General features: G+C 34.5%; 1 protein-coding gene across 10 annotated transcripts in view; it reads right to left on the bottom strand.

The window, feature by feature from the left end:
* Positions 1 to 15,360, bottom strand: part of LOC128234062 (corticotropin-releasing factor receptor 2-like) — a 339,798-nt gene that overhangs the window by 213,141 nt on the left and 111,297 nt on the right. For 7 of the 10 annotated variants that reach the window (XM_052948041.1, XM_052948072.1, XM_052948030.1 and 4 more), the window contains one exon: positions 6,410 to 6,771. The gene's annotated coding sequence lies outside the window, so the exon portion shown is untranslated. Of the gene's footprint in view, positions 1 to 6,409; positions 6,772 to 7,078; positions 7,305 to 7,338; positions 7,471 to 15,360 lie in introns of those variants that run through there. The other 3 variants (XM_052948100.1, XM_052948079.1, XM_052948081.1) reach the window with 3 other exon arrangements.

The following is a 15,360-nucleotide window of genomic DNA, read 5'->3' as shown; positions in this document are numbered from 1 at the left end:
TTTGACATTTGATCAATACAATAGATATCGAACGAAAAAATTAACTCATTTATTGGATGTATGCATAATAAATTCGCTTTTGAATAACAATTAAGCTTATTTTCATATATAATTTAGAGTGAAGATACTTTAGACGTTGAAATTACTTGTAAATTTTATATTCGTTTTGTGTACGAAGTTGATATTTTATTTCATACTCCTTTAAGCTATATTGTGACTAATGATAAAAGCTAAAGATATCATACTAGAGCCTTCTTCCTGGGCAGTAATGGTGTCTATTTTGGGGAACCAGAAGAAAGTACGCCTGGGAATGAAATCCATAACTATCAATTAGTTAAAAAGAACATCCGTTTATAATCTTATTACACCAGATTATGTCTTCGCCTATTACATAGTGTTTACGTATACTACTAGGTGCTAATTTTCAGCTATGCATTAAATCTTGTTTTGCTTCGTCAATATTCGCAAAAGTATTCGATGGAGACGATTATACCAAATTGACTGCTTTTTGCATAAATATTGGTCAGACAAATAAGGGAAAAGTATAACTCTTTGCACTAACTTCCAAAACCAGATGAAATCGTTACAATGTATCATGCCAACGAAATGTGACGACCAAGCGGAATGTTTTGGTGTCAGTTTGTTAAAAATAACCTAGTAAGTGCTGGATGAAAACAGTTTCTTAACACACATTTTTGCTTCAGTGAATAGTTACAGACACTACGCAACGGCCTTAATGAGTGACATGCTTTATTGTTCCTCATTGAAAATGACCCTACAGTTACTATTATATGATAAATCAAAATTGCGATCTCTGACAACGTATTTGTCACGTTAATTGATATATTAACTATTGGCACTAAATGTTGGCCCATTAACCCGTGTCAGGAAAAGGACGATGCCGTGGGTGTTTCATTTAAGAGAAGAAACTTCCAATGAATACTTGGTTCTGCAGCTTCTACTCTTAAGAATACTACAATACTTTAAATTATTTTAATGTCAGTCTTTATTCGCACATACGCAATTTGAAATATAACCTGGTTTGTATTACTGCTGAAAAATGAAGTTTTCTTCAGTTATGTTTTATGATTTATGTACCCCCTTTTTGAAAACAACGGCATTAAAGAGACATATGTAAATGTTAAATGTTTTAATTGTTGAGAATGTGTAAGTGACTGGTAAATCCATTACAAATTAGAAAGGCTCTCCAGATATCGTCTCTTCCGACATCAAACAACAATCTAGATAAGTTATTTTTGATGTTGTGAATAGTAACAAGAGAAAGGGTATACACGTGAAACATAACGTTTGAACTTACTCGTTTTCATAAGTGGTATAGAAAAAATAACTACTTAGTCCTGCGAGTATAAATGAAAAAAAATTGAGTTTGCTTTTTATCTTATCGTTTCCATGTTTTCGATATCAACAGTTAGAAAATTTGTTTGGGAGATTTTAGTTCATAATAAAAGATAAGACAACAAAGGTTGTATTTGCTTGTTCGCAATAACATTTCGAACCTTTCCGCTTTAGCACATTGAACTATTTGATGTGACGTTTAATGTATCCTGTATCACTAAGCGCAAGTTCATGCTTTCCTTATCCTAAAGCTCATGCTCATGTTCCTTATCCTAAAGCTCATGCTCATGTTTCCCTTATCCTAAAGCTCATGCTCATGTTTCCAAATCCTTAAGCACATGCTCATGTTTCCTTATACGTAAGCTCATGCTCATGTTTCCCTTATCCTAAAGCTCATGCTCATGTTTCCGTGAACCTAAAGCTCATGCTGGTGCTTCCCTTATCCTAAAGCACATGCTCATGTTTCCGTGAACCTAAAGCTCATGCTCATGTTTCCGTGAACCTAAAGCTCATGCTCATGTTTCCGTGAACCTAAATCTCATGCTCATGTTTCCGTGAACCTAAGCTCATGCTCATGTTTCCGTGAACCTTAAGCTCATGCTCATGTTTCCGTGAACCTAAAGCTCATGCTCATCTTTCCCTGAACCTAAAGCTCATGCTCATGTTTCCGTGAACCTAAAGTTCATGCTCATGTTTCCCTGAACCTAAAGCTCATGCTCATGTTTCCCTGAACCTAAAGCTAAGGCTCATGCTCATGTTTCCGTGAACCTAAAGCTCATGCTCATGTTTCCGTGAACCTAAAGCTCATGCTCATCTTTCTCTGAACCTAAAGCTCATGCTCATGTTTCCCTGAACCTAAAGCTCATGCTCATGTTTCGGTGAACCTAAAGCTCATGCTCATGTATCCCTGGACCTGAAGCTAATGCTCATGTTTCCGTAATCCTAAAGCTCATGCTCATGTTTCCCTTATCCTAAAGCTCATGCTCATGTTTCCGTGATCCTAAAGCTCATGCTCATTTTTCCCTGTTCCTCAAGCTCATGCTCATGTTTCCCTGACCCTAAGGCTGATGCTCATGTTTCCGTGAACCTAATGCTCATGCTCATGTTTCCGTGATCCTAAAGCTCATGCTCATTTTTCCCTGTTCCTAAAGCTCATGCTCATGTTCCCGTGATCCTAAAGCTCATGCTCATTTTTCCGCGATCCTAAAGCTCATGCTCATTTTTCCCTGAACCTAAAGCTCATGCTCATGTTTCCGTGATCCTAAAGCTCATGCTCATGTTTCCGTGATCCTAAAGCTCATGCTCATTTTTCCCTGATCCTAAAGCTCATGCTCATGTTTCCGTGATCCTAAAGCTCATGCTAATGTTTCCGTGATCCTAAAGCTCATGCTCATGTTTCCGTGATCCTAAAGCTCATGCTCATTTTTCCCTGAACCTAAAGCTCATGCTCATGTTTCCGTGATCCTAAAGCTCATGCTAATGTTTCCGTGATCCTAAAGCTCATGGTAATGTTTCTGTGATCCTAAAGCTCATGCTCATTTTTCCGTGAACCTAAAGCTCATGCTCATTTTTCACTGTTCCTAAGCTCATGCTCATGTCTCCCTTATCCTAAAGCTCATGCTCATTTTTCCCTGATCCTAAAGCTCATGCTCATGTTTCCCTGATCCTAAAGCTCATGCTCATTTTTCCCTGATCCTAAAGCTCATGCTCATGTTTCCGTGAACCTAAAGCTCATGCTCATGTTTCCGTGAACCTAAAGCTCATGCTCATCTTTCCCTGAACCTAAAGCTCATGCTCATGTTTCCCTGAACCTAAAGCTCATGCTCATGTTTCGGTGAACCTAAAGCTCATGCTCATGTTTCCCTGGACCTGAAACTCATGCTCATGTTTCCGTAATCCTAAAGCTCATGCTCATGTTTCCCTTATCCTAAAGCTCATGCTCATGTTTCCGTGATCCTAAAGCTCATGCTCATTTTTCCCTGTTCCTCAAGCTCATGCTCATGTTTCCCTGAACCTAAAGCTGATGCTCATGTTTCCGTGAACCTAATGCTCATGCTCATGTTTCCGTGATCCTAAAGCTCATGCTCATTTTTCCCTGTTCCTAAAGCTCATGCTCATGTTTCCGTGATCCTAAAGCTCATGCTCATGTTTCCGTGATCCTAAAGCTCATGCTCATTTTTCCCTGAACCTAAAGCTCATGCTCATGTTTCCGTGATCCTAAAGCTCATGCTCATGTTTCCGTGATCCTAAAGCTCATGCTCATTTTTCCCTGAACCTAAAGCTCATGCTCATGTTTCCGTGATCCTAAAGCTCATGCTAATGTTTCCGTGATCCTAAAGCTCATGCTAATGTTTCCGTGAACCTAAAGCTCATGCTCATTTTTCCCTGAACCTAAAGCTCATGCTCATGTTTCCGTGATCCTAAAGCTCATGCTAATGTTTCCGTGATCCTAAAGCTCATGGTAATGTTTCCGTGATCCTAAAGCTCATGCTCATTTTTCCGTGAACCTAAAGCTCATGCTCATTTTTCACTGTTCCTAAGCTCATGCTCATGTCCCCCTTATCCTAAAGCTCATGCTCATTTTTCCCTGATCCTACAGCTCATGCTCATGTTTCCCTGATCCTAAAGCTCATGCTCATTTTTCCCTGATCCTAAAGCTCATGCTCATGTTTCCGTGAACCTAAAGCTCATGCTCATGTTTCCCTGATCCTAGAGCACATGCTCATGTTTCCCTGAACCTAAAGCTCATGCTCATGTTTCCGTGAACCTTAAGCTCATGCTCATGTTTCCGTGAACCTAAAGCTCATGCTCATGTTTCCCTGAACCTAAAGCTCATGCTCATGTTTCCGTGAACCTAAAGCTCATGCTCATGTTTCCGTGAACCTAAAGCTCATGCTCATGTTTCCGTGAACCTAAAGCTCATGCTCATGTTTCCGTGAACCTAAAGCTCATGCTCATGCTCATGTTTCCCTGATCCAAAAGCTCATGCTCATGTTTCCGTGAACCTAAAGCTCTTGCTCATTTTTCCCTGATCCTAAAGCACATGCTCATGTTTCCGTGATCCTAAAGCTCATGCTCATGTTTCCCTGATCCTAAAGCTCATGCTCATGTTTCCCTGAACCTAAAGCTCATGCTCATGTTTCCGTGATCCTAAAGCTCATGCTCATGTTTCCGTGAACCTAATGCTCATGCTCATGTTTCCGTGAACCTAAAGCTCATGCTCATGTTTCCCTGAACCTAAAGCTCATGCTCATGTTTCCCTGAACCTAAAGCTCATGCTCATGTTTCCCTGATCCTAAAGCTCATGCTCATGTTTCCGTGAACCTAAAGCTCATGCTCATTTTTCCCTGATCCTAAAGCTCATGCTCATGTTTCCCTCAACCTAAAGCTCATGCTCATGTTTCCCTTATCCTAAAGCTCATGATCATGTTCACCTTCTCCTTATGCTCATGCTCATGTTTCCGTGAACCTAAAGCTCATGATCATGTTTCCCTTATCCTAAAGCTCATGCTCATGTTTCCGTAAACCTAAAGCTCATGCTCATGTTTCCCTGAACCTTAAGCTCATGCTCATGTTTCCCTGATCCTAAAGCTCATGCTCATGCTCATGTTTCCCTGATCCTAAAGCTCATGCTCATGTTTCCGTGAACCTAAAGCTCATGCTCATTTTTCCCTGATCCTAAAGCTCATGCTCATGTTTCCCTGAACCTAAAGCTTATGCTCATGTTTCCCTTATCCTAAAGCTCATGATCATGTTCACCTTCTCCTAATGCTCATGCTCATGTTTCCGTGAACCTAAAGCTCATGATCATGTTTCCCTTATCCTAAAGCTCATGATCATGTTCACCTTATCCTTAAGCTCATGCTTATGTTTCCCTTAATACATGAGCCATTCACATGTTTTTCATATCCTTAAGTGCATGCTCCTGAGTTGCATTTATTTCAGCTCATGCTCATGTTTCCTGTATCCTAATGTACATGCTCATGTTTCCCATATCGTTAATCTCCTATAAATTGTTCTGTCTCTTAAAGTGCATGCTCGTGTTCACATATATTACAGTCCATGCCCATGTTTCCCATCTCCTAGAGTTCATGCTCTTGTTTTCCATATTCTAATGAAAGTTTTGAAAAACTTTCATACTGTTTTGTTTGTTTTGCAAATGTCATTCAAACGAATAAATGTTTAATTATACCCTCATAATGAATAGTCTTATTATGCACATTTAATTTACTCATAACAGTAAAGCGTGTTCACATAAACAAAAACAATTAAAACACTACTATAAGAAATTAGTCTTTCGAACATATGTATACTTTTCATGTTATCATTGAAGAAAACAACTTTTTGGTGATCCACATACATGTGTTTTTCTTTCTTTTTATCGCGCCGACTTGATGTTATGCATCATATTTTGTCTTGTTGTTATTACATCGACGATGATAACAAGGCTTAGACAATTTCTCCTTTAAATCCATTGGGCAATCGTAATCAAATCCAATCATAATATGCATGCTGATACTGCATTGATATCAATGAGGTTATCGTTTTCGAATTAAGCATCAAAACAGCGACTCAGAAATCAATTCCAGATGCGAACTTGTGTAACAATGAACATTTAATTGACTTCATTGACATAAATCATGCAAACACAGTTAAACGCGTACTTCATCACAACAAATAGAACATGACATGAGTTATAAAATTTCCGAAACAAATAATCAAAGACACTCAAATTCTTAATTGGCACATATACTACAAATGCCTCAGAATTAATACATTATATGATAATTTGCGGTCATTAACATTGAATCTTCTAAAGAAAATAAAATTTAACGCGGCCACATGTAGAATTTCGCTAAAAGTATTATAATATATTTAATCTATATCTATGGATGTACCTTTTGCAGTACCAGATAAATAATAATATATTTATTAATATCTAATATGATTATATTCATTTTTCTTATAATATGTGTTTTTATATTCATATTTATAAATAGCTAACAAAAATGACAATGTACCAGTTCAATCATAGTTTGAAAAATCGTCTTACCTGTAAGATTCTATTGAATCCGGAATCAAAACGAATAGTTCTCCACTTCGAGATGCGGTCAAATGTGATATTGATTTTGTTCCTTTAGTCCTCGTTGTATGTCATACCGAAATATCACAAGAACACTAATAGTATATCGATTCCGTATGAATACACACCGTCCAGTAGTTTATATCTCTAATCCAATTAATATATCTATATATATTCAAACGGTCCAGTACACGAATACACATTTAGCTGTCTTCTTTATGCCCGAGGAGGCAGGCAGTCCAACAGGAAAAACACTCATTTAGTTGTATGTTTAGATTAGGCACTCGAAGATTATTGGTGGAAAACAATAATCATTCCGGTAATCCGTTGTACTGGAAATTTAAAGGAAAACATACAATTAGTATGTATATATGAATATAACTGATTATGTTATAGTATAAATTAAATTGAAACAACTATAGCAGGATTCTTGTTTATTTCTTACACAAACATTCTACTTTTTAAAGAAGTGCCTCAATTGTATTTTATTTTGTTCAAAACCATAAATTCGGGTACTCTTCAACAGTGATTACACAGTTATATTCAAATGTTAGATATAACTGATTTCATTTTCTACTATTGATGAATAAGTTCATCAAAATCATTTCGTAGACCAACATAAAAAATATGAAGTAATACCTTCGGTTTAATTGAGATAACTCATTTAAAGCGATAATAACTGAAACACTTTCAACAAGACCTTAGTTTTCAAAGCAGATTCTATATTTAAATATTTTCATTTGTATCCTTACATTGAACACTATTTTTGAAACGTATACTATATCATGTTTTTCATAATATTACACTGAGTAAACCAACGTTAACATCCGGGATTTTTTAATTTCCACTCTGTTTAACCGATATTGTTATATTTCTGGTGATGCGATCAATAGCATTACATTTTAGTGTTAAAATCCTCAAGTAGTTTCATATGGTACAGCGAATAAAATATAGTGTTTAATAATAGTAGTTCTGATTGAGATTGCTCATTGATAAGCTTAGACTCACAATACGGTCTAGTTTAACGGACTACTCAGGCATGTACGCTAGCTGTATTTTACAATTGCATCTATCTTGACACGATCAATTGTTTCAATTATCCGCGCTATAATACATATAACCGCGTTACGCCGTACAGCGGAGAACATTTTATAAATCGCTGAACTTGTCTCGTCAGCGCTAACGGAGTTGCTCGTTAAAAGTAAGTGTATGTTGAGACAATATTTCTTCGACTTCACATCTACTTACACTGTTTCGTAAACCATTTGTTAGATCGTGGACTGCTTGTACTTTTTCTCTAGTTTCATTCAAATTTATTTGGAGAAGCACGCTCAAAAACAACTCCTGTCAACAATGAAGAACCTTTAACAAGGAATTAGCCGGAGGTGATACATGACTTCTGAAGAAAATTTTCTAATCTAATCTAATTCACCGCAGTATTAAAAAAAGTTATTCAGAAACATAGTCCAAACTTTTTTTTTATTTACACATGTCAATAACCAAATTTTAAATATGAATATTAAGAGTCATAATAAAAGATGCGGCAATTCCTGTATGACACTGCTCTTGTTTTGAAATCATATAACCTAAGGCTTAAGGAATTTATAAGTTTGACAACTAAAAATGCGTTAATACTAGAACCGCATTCAAGCTGTATTTGTTTCAATTTGACATTTTTAACTGCGATTCTAAATATTATTTAGAACATTGACAATTTCTACATGGCAGACAATTCTGATGGTGCTTTCAAATTTGAAAACCTGTATAAGGCTCCCGTTATTCATTTCTTTGACAATGTAATTAAAAAAACTATCCCATAGGTTTATAAAACGAGTACATATTTTATGCCACTGGAATGTATATATTTGACGAAGCAAAATCATGCTCATGTCTTTTGGACAAAGCTGGTTTCAGTTTTAACGTGTCAAATAAAGAAAGACAAGAAAAGATAAGGAAGCCAGTTTGGGATGTCGTCTCTCTACTCCTCTAGGCTTTTGAATAAAAATGCGACGACGCCTGTGAAAAGGGAACCAAAGGTGGAAAACTCACAATTTAAGTTTTTAACTAAATCGGAAGCAATATATATGGGATCATTACACTGGAAAGAAAATCAAATTATCTCTACGATTTGTTTTCAATACCTGTTGTTTTAAAAACCGTTTACTTAACAAACTTAAACTTAAAAATAAAATGCAGTAATAATTACATTTAAGCCTAGGTGAAACAAATTCATAAAATTAATTATACATCTTTGTTACAGCGTCTTCAATCATGAATTGTTTACATGGTGTTCTTTGTTTCAAAACCATAACGATAAAGCGTTGCGGCTGCTAATTTTAGTATGCATTTTAACCACATTATGGGATTATGCAACAGATTACTGCAGTTAAACTGTAGGAATTTGTTTGATTGTCCCAGCACAATGTAAATGTTTGTCATCATTTATATTAAATACCAGCAAACCTTCTATCATTAAACGAGTTGAATTGATTAATATCATAAAACATGAAGTGAACAACCTGGTAAACTATGTACGAGTCAAAATTATGTTATGCAAGTTAAGTTTGTTAAGGTAATGAATTCAATTGCTATATGTTACAGATTGAAATTTATTTTATATGCATCATTAAATGAAACATCAACATTCAAAATCGTTTTCATCTTTGCATACCTCATCCCTAGCCTCTGTAATGTCACTACAGCGTGTCATTAGGATTAACAGATAGAACATATATTTACTGTATTTTTCATACACTCAAATCCGAAAGGATTCTGTTACCTATATGTTTTTGCTTATATGCAGTTAATCCAGGATGTCTTTGAATGTAAGGTTACATAAGCAACGTTATTTGTTTATATGTCACTCCTCTCAATTAAGGAACTGCCCGCTGGACTAATGAGACACATTCGTTCGTTAACATATTCAAATCCCAATTCATATCGTAAACTATATTAATGATATTGATAAAGATCATTCTGCAATAGTATAATTAAAATATAAATTGACTTACTCTGTGTTCACCTTTACATCAAAGTATTATGTAGAAGGAATATATCCATTGCAAACTGCTAAACCTTTCCGATAAATAGCAATACTGTTGTCCTTAACACCAGTTGCCTATTATTAATTCCATTCAAACATAAACTATTGCGTTTTGACACACAAAACGTACTAGAAGAGTACAAATTTTGACCTCGTGTGATATTTCTCAAAAGATTGTGTATTAGTGAATTATGAAATTATACAGAAGTTGCGCTGAATACTGTCTGCTCTCATAATGGTTTCTTAGGTAACAGATAGCAACCGTGATATATTTATGGGTGTTAAAAATCTAGAAAATTCTTAGAAATAAAGCGTCTGTACCATGCTGGGAGGATTGCTATTATTCTCCAAATAGGTTGACATTTGAAACGTACAACATATTTAATTGAAGGAAAGCATTGATTTAATCATTTATCGGATTTATAAACATTTAATTCTATCTTGAGACAGTTCGGTGTATTTTTTACTTTATTCATAATAGTTGGGGTTACTGTGAGGTTGTGCACCCAGTAAATTTACATTTTACTGACCATTCAGTGGCGGTACCAAAAAGTCGTGCTTCAGGTTTGTGTCATTAGCGTTGACACTGTTCCATTGGAAGGGGTTTATATTTAAATTTCGACTTTTACTTAGTGGTTGTGCTGTTAATTGCAGTTTTTGTCCATAAGTCATAAAAAAAGATGTTTTATTTAGTTTTGTTTAAGAAGTTAATATGTTGTTGTTTTTTATGTTTGAGCTCTTTTTGGACTAAAACTGATAGCTTGACAAACAACTTGCGATAATTTCCATTTTAAGGGGCCAGGAGAAAATTCCGCTAAAATAAATCAAACTCATGGCTGAGAAATCGAAACCTACACCAATAGGCAACGCCCTATCTGGTTGGACTGGATAACAAACTTGTTTGGACAAGATGGACACATATTATACTGGACCAGTCTCGCCCTGGTGGAACCTTTTACACAAGCCCCCTGAGATTCCGGTCGGAAGTAAAACCAAGAACCTCTCAAAAACAAGATGGGCATTTATACAACTATTAAGTATTTTTTAAACCTCATGTAATTTGCGTAAACGAACCATTAAGATAATTTACAAAACACCTATCTCATGAACTAAGGTTGGAAACAAGTATGAAATAAATGGGCGAATGCATATGTTGCAGTATCACGATATACAAAACAAATTCTTACCCTTATTGACTGACACCGCTACCTGCGGCCGAGACAATATTTGAATGTAAAAATGAACTCGGGTGATAAGAATTTCAGTGAATCCCAAGATAGTATCAAACGATTGTAACAATTTCCATCACACTAAACAAAACACTTAACTATATGATCAACCGAAGTACAATAAATATTGAGGTGAGTGCCTTAGCATTTATAATGACAACACAAAGGAGGTCACAAGGTTCAATTTGTATTTGTATGTAAACTTCAAAACAATCACAAATCGGTAAATAAAACATGGAAAACATAAAAACCCTTTTAACGGCGAATCATACACTAGCGTTAAGGCAAAAAAAAATGTAATATACTTAAAACATATCACAAATAACCTACGTGTTTTAAAAGTGTTTTCTTGATAACGCATTTTGCATTTTACTTTGTTTTGAAAATAAAATGCGTAAATACATGACATTCTTTGGTTGCCTAGATCAGGTATACTGCAAACACAGTTTCTGTTCCAATTATATGTGGATCCAAAATGATGATTTTCTTTTATGTTTTCAGTTCAGGTTTGACACTAAAGCGTATCGTAAAGGACACATATCTAACAGACTCTAATAGAGGGACACAAAACATCGTTGGCATTTCCAACAGTTTGTATTCAATAATAAGAATGAAAGTGCAATGTCTAGTAACGTTTTTCACACCATTATTCTTATATTCACGCTTGACAGTAAATGGTGGCACATGAACTCATTAAACAGATCATTATATGATCTTACCAATCAATATACACCTGATCTCGGATAACATTTACGAATCCAAAATTTAACGGAAATGATACAATTGGCCCCGGGTGATATTTTTTCGGTCTAAGTTCAGTAAGGTTCAGTCGCATTATTGTTTTCCCCTCTTGAATGGTACATACAAAGAGAACTTTTCACGGGCTTTAATAAAAGACCACTTCATTTGTTCATAGGTCGATATGTTTGTCTCAGGTGAATTGCAAGGCTACAATTGCAAGTCAAGTATTCAACAATTTAAAAATATATATTATAGTTTATATGCTCAATGTAAAAGGATACAGACACTTAAGTTAACAAAAAAACAGAATTCACTCACATCAAACTATCTGTATAATTCAATTTTGGGGTAGTCATTTCGGAACAACCCATGAAATAGGAGTTCACTCGGGGTTATTTTAAATCATCAAAGGAATTTCATGCAATATAATACTCCACACATTTCAATAAACAGCTATAATATAAATATAAATGTGAACAATTCAATCAATGTTCTGAAAGACCCCCAATTTCAATATGAAAGAAAGAAAACCATGCAATTACTTTGAAAAAATTAAATCTTATCTAATATAAAGCTCCAAGAATTCAATTGACTTGCAACAGAAAATGAATAAAATGCGAGGGGCTATTACGTAAACTGCATTGAAACAGGGATGTTTTTGTTTGAAAATGCTATTAGAAAAAAACATCAGGAAAGAGGCAGTTTGATTATGACGGACTACTGTGATGTTGCTTTGAAATGATAAATCCTCTAACCCATCTAACGCTCCCAGAATTTATTTGTCTGAACACAATACAAATTTAAACAAAACCCGACAATCCCATAGGACTGTGAAACATATTTTCGGCTCCGGGGGTATTTTATGCTTGAGAAACATATGGAAATTCTGACTTTCCGACGTGTTTTTAACAAAGCCAGTATTATGTCATTCTATTCCACACGGTTATTGAATATTATAAGCATAACACGTGCTAAGTGAGGAACATTTAGTACTTAACGCAACTGAAGCGTGTTTATTATTGGTGTTACGGTAATGTATGTGAAATTTAAAGTCAACCCCCTAAAGGCGTTTGGATTTAACTCTGACAAATGTAAAGTCATTTTGATTAACGCTCCAGTTAGAAAAATATGGAATGAACCAAAAACAAAGGTTAATAACATAACGTTTTCCCCCAGATCTATGTTTCATATACATTGCACATCTCCCGCACATAATCTATATGTATGAGAAGTTTAAAGTCAACCCAAAATACACTTCTGGTCCAGAACACAAGCTCCGGATGATATGAACGTATCGCAAGTTTGTTTTTTATATATTTTATTGTCGAAAAAAAAACATTGTCACATTCTTCCCTGTGAAATGTATCAAGTAAAACTGTTTTCTGATTTGTATTCTCATTGTGTTGTTTTAAACTTATTCATTAGAATCTCTGTACACTGTGAATCCCTTTAAGTAAAAAGTATGTTAAATTTTATTGTTTATATAAAACTAATTGATTAACTTCACTGTAAATCTATCAATTACACTGTGAGACCCTTTATTTAAAAACGTATGCTAGATTGCTTTTTCTTTAATGTTAATTTGAAACCTATTCATAAGCATCTCTGTATATGCTAATTAATAGTTATCGTAAAACAAATTAAGCAGATTATATGCTAAAATAATAAAAAGCAGCATGCTGAATACAAATAAATCACATCAGGTTAAAACTGCACAGTTTAATGTGCATTTCTTTCAAAAGAAAGAACAAAACCTTTTCTCATAAATATAACCAACTTTCCATTCAACGTATAGTATAATCTGCATTTAAGTACAAGATCTGTTGCACCACAGTATTCATACATATACGTATTGTTAGGTTATTTATATAATTACACACAATCTGATTTTTAGCTCAAGTTCACCAATACCATAATTTAATTCTAATTTTTACCTTAAATTAAAAGGTAAATGAACAGGTTAATCATTTTTAAAAATCAAGCTTAGTGATATTATGAAATAAACATAAAATCCATTGCCTATTTATTTAAGTAAAATAACATAAAAAATGGATAACTATTCATGTTTAAAATATAAATTGTTTTCTTCTTAATCATTGAGAAGGTTTCATACCAAATAATTGTCAATTTACGTAAGTACATGTATATAATGTCTTTCAAGCTTATAAATAATATTCTGAGAGGATTTTAAGTGAATATATACAATCAATCAGAAATACTGGTGCACTTCACGACAAACTGTTTGAGAAAAAGTGAGTTTTAAGTGTCTGTTAGAAGGAGAACAACGTTTTAGAATCTTCTGATTTGAGATCGAAGAGAGGTTCAAAGTTTTGGCTCCGCATACTTGTAACTTTGTTCTCTAAATGTGACAGTACGATATTCCTTGGAATCACTTATATGGGCACTTCATTATTTGATCTTAGATTGTGCCTAGGCTCGTAAACTTGTAACAAGTTCGTCATATATACTGGCGATTGTCCATGTAAAGCTTTAATTGTGGTAGTCAGTTTTCTTATTCATTTTTTTCTTCACCGGTTGCCAATGTAATTCCTCAAGTAATATAACTAAATCATAGATGTTCATGTAATCAGACGGGCAGCAGTATTCTGTTTATTTTGTAACTTCTTGATGCACGTTTTGTTGGTGCCGTAGAATCATCAGTTACTGTAATTCAGTCATTCAAAGATGAAACAAAGCAGTCTGTCATAAAATGTGCGTACAACATGGCATGTTGAATAGATTTGCCAGATCTGACTTCTCCTAAACATTGGACTAGCAGGCAGGCACGGGAATGTTAGCACATGATTAGGTCATTATGTCGTTAATAGGAGAACTTTGTATAGGAATGTTAATTAAACAAAAATCAAAGAAGTAAATTCTACAATAAAATGAAACTTTGAACCTCAAACTCAGAAACAATACATAAGTAAACATAGATTATCGTTAAGGAATAGCCACTGTATAATTATATTATATGAACCTGTGCCATTGAACTTCTATAATTATCAAAATGTGTTTTCCTCAATTATAAATAACCATTTTCTTATTTTTATTTTTGCCATATTCTTAAAACTCGATATGAGTCCGGGCTTAGATTTTCTGTCTAAATGCCGTTCAGCGTATTACTTCTTGGTTTCTTTTATTCGCCCGCTCTTGCGTTTTTCCCTACCAGAAAGACCAATAATTGTAAAGATAACACGCATGTTGCAACATCAGTTGAAAAACATAGTGTTGTTTTGTAGCCATCATCCTTTTTAAGTGAATGTTAATATTACCTCCATAATATCCGTGTGTACATCTTTTTAAATAGTTAAAAAATATACATTAAGACATCAGCAGAAAAGATCGTCCAATCCATTGAATAAAAATGCTTCTTTTAAGAATGTTTATGAAGCTTTTAGAAAATAACTCAAAATTGTTAAGTGTTGTTAAATGATCTTTTTTCATAGTTTTTTGTTTTGTTTTAAGACCACGTCGCCTCAGAGCCTTGCTCAACTCTCATTAACCTTCTGGTTCTGTTCATGCCTTTAAATTGAGGTCTGACGTTTAACAATTCAATTTATTAAAATATTATTGCTATTTAAATACAGAGAGAAAGAATGGGTAAAACTTGAATCAATAATATTATTCAAATAATAATACAATACCCACTAGAATGACAAAGCAAGAAGTCGAAACAATAAAGACCAACCCTGTTCAAAGGTACAAGGCAGGGGTCTAAACGACAATGAACTACAGACACACACGTACAAAACGAAATCATAAGCAGAAAAATACTAACTGCAGTCCACACACGCATGAAAATGGTTTTAATGATTGGATTAAATTTCAATTAAACCATGTAAATTCTTTGATCGCTCACAGATTATGCTTTATTTAAGTTATATATAAATGTTAGGTCGGAGGAA

This window comes from Mya arenaria, chromosome 1, assembly GCF_026914265.1.
Source record: "Mya arenaria isolate MELC-2E11 chromosome 1, ASM2691426v1".
In the NCBI taxonomy this organism is placed as follows: Eukaryota; Metazoa; Mollusca; class Bivalvia; order Myida; family Myidae; genus Mya; species Mya arenaria.
The sequence above is the reverse complement of the archived record's forward strand: the minus strand, read 5'-3'. Positions and strand labels throughout refer to the sequence as shown.